This window comes from Aedes aegypti, chromosome 1 (genome assembly GCF_002204515.2).
Source record: "Aedes aegypti strain LVP_AGWG chromosome 1, AaegL5.0 Primary Assembly, whole genome shotgun sequence".
Lineage (NCBI taxonomy): Eukaryota > Metazoa > Arthropoda > Insecta > Diptera > Culicidae > Aedes > Aedes aegypti.
The window spans coordinates 30,404,906-30,411,625 of record NC_035107.1 but is presented as its reverse complement, the minus strand read 5'-3'; the positions used below and the strand labels follow the sequence as shown (position 1 = coordinate 30,411,625).

General features: G+C 37.2%; 1 long non-coding RNA gene across 1 annotated transcript; it reads left to right on the top strand.

The window, feature by feature from the left end:
• Window positions 1-2,281: 2,281 nt before the first annotated feature.
• Window positions 2,282-2,969, top strand: LOC110674386. The gene is made up of 2 exons (XR_002498816.1): window positions 2,282-2,709; window positions 2,792-2,969. It is a non-coding gene; the product is annotated as an uncharacterized LOC110674386 (long non-coding RNA).
• The last annotated feature ends 3,751 nt before the right edge of the window (window positions 2,970-6,720 follow it).

The window sequence follows — 6,720 nt, the reverse complement described above, 5'->3', positions numbered from 1 at the left end:
TCCATTCGATCCGCTCTCTCGCTCACTTTAGGAAAGAGGGCGGTGGGTGGTGAGGTAGCATAAATTCGAGAAGGCACATGTACATAGGGGAAGGTCGGTAAAGAAGAATTAAACAGGAGGTTAGGTTTATTTGGATATCGAATCTTTGGCCGGATGTTGCCTACATTTAGGCGTAATTCAAAGAGGGATACCGTAAAATGGGGTAGCTATGATGTTTTTTGAAAGAATATCGATTATTTTCTCCATTTCGTTTTGAACATTTTTATTTAATGTTTTTAAAACAAGTGCAGTTAATTTTCTTAAACTCGATATTAAAGGGACTAACGTGTTACAGAACACAAAATCAGTGCAACAGCGTTTCAAGAGACCATCGGGTTAAGGCCAAAACGCAATGATAGCGGAACGGCAACGGAATGCGGAACCGGTTCGCCAGCATGAACTACAACAAGCTGATCCATGGAGAGAAGTATGAGAGAATTTGACGGAACACGGTCCGTTTCGTGTGGTACTAGTGCAATGAATAAATAGAACGGTTGTAAGGCAAAAATACAAAAATAACTTCCGGACTTACCTTATCAGAATAATATTAATACTGCAAATGTCACAGAATCGATCACGCTCTGAAATGGTACACTCGATTTGTACTTCGCGGCGATTGAATTCAAACTGATCCGGTACGCTTTTTTTTCGAATAAATTCATATTTATTTTCATTTGATGCTTACGTTAGTATTATTTTACAAAACTCTTAGGCCGAGGGGTCCTCCAGCTTTGTTTTACCCTAGTTAAGGCCCAAGTAAAAATGGAGCAAATGTCAAAAGTGAAAAAACAGTTTTCGGCGTTAAAATCGACAAATTGAAAAAAAAAAAATAAAAACACAGCTGTTTTATTTGCAAAATAAAAAGGCTGTGTGTTTTTATTTTTTTTAAGGCCCAAACGTAATGCTAGTGGAACGGCAACGGAAAGCGGAACCTTGGAACTCCTGGAGGAATTTCTGAAAGAATTCTTAGAGGATTTCTGGAGGAACTCCAAGAGGAATTTCTGAAGGAACCCCTTGAGAAATTTCTGGAATTCGTGAAAGAACTCTTGGAGAAATGCCTGTAGGATTTCTTGGAGAAATCCTCGAATGTACCCCTTGAGGAATTCCTGAAGGAACTCCTGGAGGAATTCCCGAATGAATTCCTGGAGAAAATCCTGGAGGAATTCTTAAAGGAACTCTTGGAGGAATTCCTGAAAAAAACTCCCGGACGAATTTCATCAACAACTCATGTAGATATTCCTGTAGGAACTCTTGGAGGAATTCCTGAATTAACTCTTTGAAGAATTCCTGAAGGAACTTCTGGAGGAATCCTGAAGAAACTCCAGGAGAAATTTTCTAAAGGAGTAATCCCACGAGGAACCTCAGGAGGAGTCCCTAAGGTAACTTTTGGAAGAATCCCACAAAAATTCTTGGAGGAATACCTAACACCTGGAAGTACTTGTGTAGGAATTTAAAATACTGTTAATCGGAATTACAATTTTTTGAGAGCATTACCAGAGATCGAGACGATCGAACAAAGGCCAAAGGATTACCAGAATCCTGCAATTAATCCCGAAACTGCCCGTTTCATCTACATTCTCAAGTACCTAATATATAACATTCAGCCAAGCATCCTCCAACAACCTAAATAATAAAATAATACACGCGTAATACATATTCAACCTTTAAAAATTCCTATAGGAGATTCCACAGGAACAACTGGAAGAATTTATGAATAAATATTAATACATACATCCCAAGTGAATTTATTAGTGGAGTACTGCAGGTTTCCTCGGATAAATACTTTGAAAAAAAAAAAAAAACAACTGGGAACATCAGGAGAATCTTTGTGCTTTTTCTAGTAATTCTTTAGACATTTCTTACGGAATTATTGGAGAAATGTAAAATATCCAGATATGATCCAATGGTCATATACCGCAAGGAACATGATTACAAAAGGTTTGCGTACAAATTTCGACCGAAATGCCCACAGCGTAGATGAAACCGATTGCGCACAAATTTTGCACTTTTGTTTGTGATCCCAAAATCTAAATGGAAAAAACTTTGATCTGGTTGGATCTAATCAAATTTAAGCACTAGTGCTTATGGTATTATGCAAAACTATACATGCAGCAGGCTCTGTCCCAGTAAAGTTATAAAAGTTATCGTAAAAATGCAAAACCCTTAGCGGGTGCGTCTCACTTTTTTCACGAACATTGATAACATAAATAAAAACAAATTTGTCGCCTCTCTTCATATTGGTAATGCACAGAGAACTCACAACTACATAAACATGACAGAGAGTACACTGAACGAAAGCACCTTCTTTGTATTGAATGATTCGTAACTCACATGGCCGCAAAACTTAATTTTCCTTATTTTGAATGACTACGAAAGAAGATGATGCTTCCACCGACTACAGAACGAAAATCATCCAATTTAGTAATGATGTGCTGTACATAGCCGTATGACAATAAGTAGATAATTGAATGAAGTCAACACAAATGAATAACCTACAGCTTCTGAAGGATTTTATTTCCTTCCATGTCCTAATTCGAAAATCATTCAACTACCATCTAAAATATCATACAGAAAATTAATGATCCCAACTGTCAAATCATCCTTGAAAACATTGTAAAAATATGGTGGCAGCAGCATGGTGTGTTGACTTTTCCATCATGGATTTCGTAGGTAATTGCAATTTTAAAATGAATTCTCCTAAATAATCTTTATTGGCATCAACCGAGGTTGCAACTAGTACTGTTTGTTTTAGTTTCAGGGATATATCGAGACCGCTTATGCACAGTTCGTGCAATCATGTATTTTTGTGCACTTATGGTGTTTGGACGAGTATTTGGTGGAGTCACATCGGGCAGACAGCTACTCCTGCGGACATGAGATAAACTCATATTTGTGAATAATGGAAATAAATAATGAAGTGTATTAAACTATCAACGTTTGGTTATTTTTTATCCCATTGGAATTATTGTGATGTTTTATTACCAAGCATGCAATGTGGTTTGTTTACATCCATGAATGATTATCATTCAAATTCGAACATCTTTTTGAAAGGAGAAAATAGTTTCAAAATCGGATGATTTTCATTCAGCGTGATTTGTAAACAGATGATTCCAACAGAGATGAAAATCATCCTGAATGTGTCTGAAAATAGGCATGGGGCTCGGATGAGTCGAAAATCATTCAGTTCAAGGCGGGGGATTCCGTTCAGTGTATGCTGCCAGCCGAGCAGCCACCGGAGAGTGCCAAATATCGTTGCCGACGATATTTTTTGACAGCTCGGTTCTACCCCGGTTTGACCCCGTGCACGGCACGGTAGCTTTGGTGTGAACGCCCACATATAAAACACATGAAAGTTATTCAATACATAACCCGGTCGGGTCCCGGCCCCGGCCCGGCACGGCGCAATGAGAATAGCCCTTAATGTACCGGGTACCCCCGTTGGTTTGACCACATTTAATCTGAACACTTTTTAATTTGTACCCCGCTAATTTGCACATCGTTCAGATTAAAAATGGTTCAAACGTCATTTAGCTTCTGGAACGGAGTAAAGTGAAATGGAACGCTGTAAAACGGAACGCAGAATCAAAACAAAACAGTTAAAGAGGTGACCAGAAACACGATTCTAGGGTGACTAGATGTTCAAATTAAAAATGAACCCCGATGGTTTGCATTAGTGATCCTTTATAGAGAGATAAGCGGAAGTAAAATGGAATGATTCGGCAACAGACCAGCAGTGCTGATTTTGCTCGGCGTCGAGAATAATATTGTAACACGGACATGACTTCCTCATTGCTACAAAGTGTATTTTGTTTCGTTATAGATCTTTGAGCTACATATCAAAACTAATAAATAGCCGAAAAAATCAAAAACTAAAAATCGCATTGACAAAAGTTCAAAAAAAAGTAAAACATTTCATTTTTTTGCTTCATGCAAAATTACTTTTACCGAAATAATTTCAAGCGGATTTCATTACTCCTCAAGAAAAGTTCAAAACAAACATAACGCATGTTCGTTTGGCTCACACTTTGACAGCTCTCGCTGCTCGATTGGCTCACACTTTGACAGAAACGACAGCTTCCGCGAATCTCTCTTATAAAGGATTTCTAGTTTGCATGAGGTATCGTTCAAATTAACGGGGGTAAAGTGAAATGGAACGCTGTAAAAAGGAACGCAGAATCAAAACAAAACAGTTAAAGAGGTGACCAGAAACACGATTCTAGGGTGACTAGATGTTCAAATTAAAAATGAACCCCGATGGTTTGCATGAGGTATCGTTCAAATTCGCTCCCAATACGACAATTCGTCCGGTAGGGTGTGCTGCTGTCGTCATGATGATGGTTGACGAGAGCAATGTCAAACTCATTCATGGTTTCAAAACATTCGGAACAAAATATTTATTTTCACCGCTTACTTCACTTATGTATGAAATTGAATGAGATCCAATGGTAGAGAATTCATTTATCTACCCAATGGTATTTTTAGGGGCAGCGGAGAACGTCCCGAAGCGTGTTTTATTCAAACGCAAAAATCGCTCAGGCGAAAGTTCCAATGAAACTAACCTCACATATCCTGGTTTTCCAACTTCAAACTAGTGCTCCTACCAGCCGGATCTCAATTTTTATGAAAGTAGTGCAATAACACAAACGTATGTAGAACATAGAGAATGGATATTCCTACCTTTTCCGCTTAACTGTTTCACTGTGAACCGTCTTATATCAGGAAAATAAAAACATTTTTCCCCACAGCGGCATGCGATGGATGCGTGAAAAATCAAATCTCTCATCATCTGACTAGTTGCGCTACCAAAGTATAGATGGCTAACAGTATGTTGCGTTTTGCGATTGGAAGCGTATTAACGGGGGTATATATACGCTTCCAATCGCAAAACGCAACATACTGTTAGCCATCTATACTTTGGTAGCGCAACTAGTCAGATGATGAGAGATTTGATTTTTCACGCATCCATCACATGCCGCTGTGGGGAAAAATGTTTTATTTTCCTAATATAAGACGGTTCACAGTGAAACAGTTAGGCGGAAAAGGTAGGAATATCCTGGGAGGGAGAAACCAATACGAAATTTATGTACGTCAAGGTGAGCCGAGATTCTGCTGTCACGAACTGTCACTGTGATCCCAGATCTAAAACAATGGACAAACATGATAAAAGCGCGTAATTGATTAAAACGTATTTTTGCATTTTATCAAAGGTTACAAAAAATCGATTGAAAAGCTATTAATGCTTATTCAAAAGTAATGTCACAATAGCACCTTTTATCCTGATTGAATATAAAGTGTTCAAATACGCATTATTTTACTTTTTCCAATAAAAACGAATATTAAATGCACAGAATAATTTGGACCTCTTTCCATGTTTGTCCAGAACGATCGAAGGAACACAACAAAATAAAACCTAGGACAGGACGTGACAGCTCAAATAAGACTGCCCAGTTGTTTTTCGGCCGATATCCTTGACGATACAATAGCCAGTGCTACCAGTATTCATTTTAAGGAAATCTTGTGAACAAATTCAAATATCAAGGCCCATAATTTGGTTGTTTTTTGCACGCTTAATTCATATAGTGCAATAAAGGATTCTCTCTTTTTGAAAAATCAGGTTTATATTAGAAACCGGCAATACTTGTAGAGAAAATTGACACAATTTCCATTATATTGCTCTCAATTAGGTATATTTTATTGATTTAAGTATTGTAGAGGCACATATGGAAAAGTTAACATCGAATATAAATGGATTCGAAATAAAAAGATATCATGAAAATTTTTCAAACTTTTTATGAAACTCTAATTTATGATCTAGCAACACGACCGGGCTAGCAACAAAGTGCCCTGTTGAAATCCAACTCGACGATGTGAAAGTAGGCCTTTGCCAAAACGACCAATGAGAAGTGGTCTTTTTTGGCAGGCAATTGGTTTCATTTTTGTACTTTGACCTGTCACGTTTTGTCTTAGAATAAAACTAGCGATTTTCATCAAGTTTGCCTTGAGTGTCGTTGGCAAGCTGGAGTTTTCTTGCAATTCTAAATAACTTTGTGTCATATTTCGTGTGTAATATCAGTGCCTCCCTCCCAGGGAATATCCACCCGCATAGAAAAACACAATTTGCGTAATGTTCCAAACAGTAAGTTTCTTCTATCTGATAGGGTTAGTGTATCGCAAACGGTTGCTCTTATGTTGAACAATATGAAACCTCACTCTCGATACAGTAAAAAGCTATTTGAGTACAACTTACCAATTAGTGACAGTATATTACAGAGTGTGGATATTGTAGAACCATTTGAGTATACAAACCCGTTAGAAATAGTAGCAATATTTAGCAACAATTTCTCAAATGGTCCATTTTTATAAATCCCAAGATACATCCGTAAGCACGCACACATATTTATTTAACTATTTATAACTTGTATTCAACTGTTCGGCAAACAGTTGTACTCATTGGTGTTTGTTAATGACGAAGTCAATGAAATGTATAAATGAACACACTAAAAAAACGTGGTCTCAATACAATGCATTGGATTTTCATATTACTTGACCGAAATATTAAAACAATATTAAAATGTTGTTTCTCTCCATAAAAATGAACAAAATATTTTCGGCAACAAAAAATACTTATTTTTTGTTGAGGTGTGATAAAAATCATTTAAAAATATATTTACTGTGAAACTC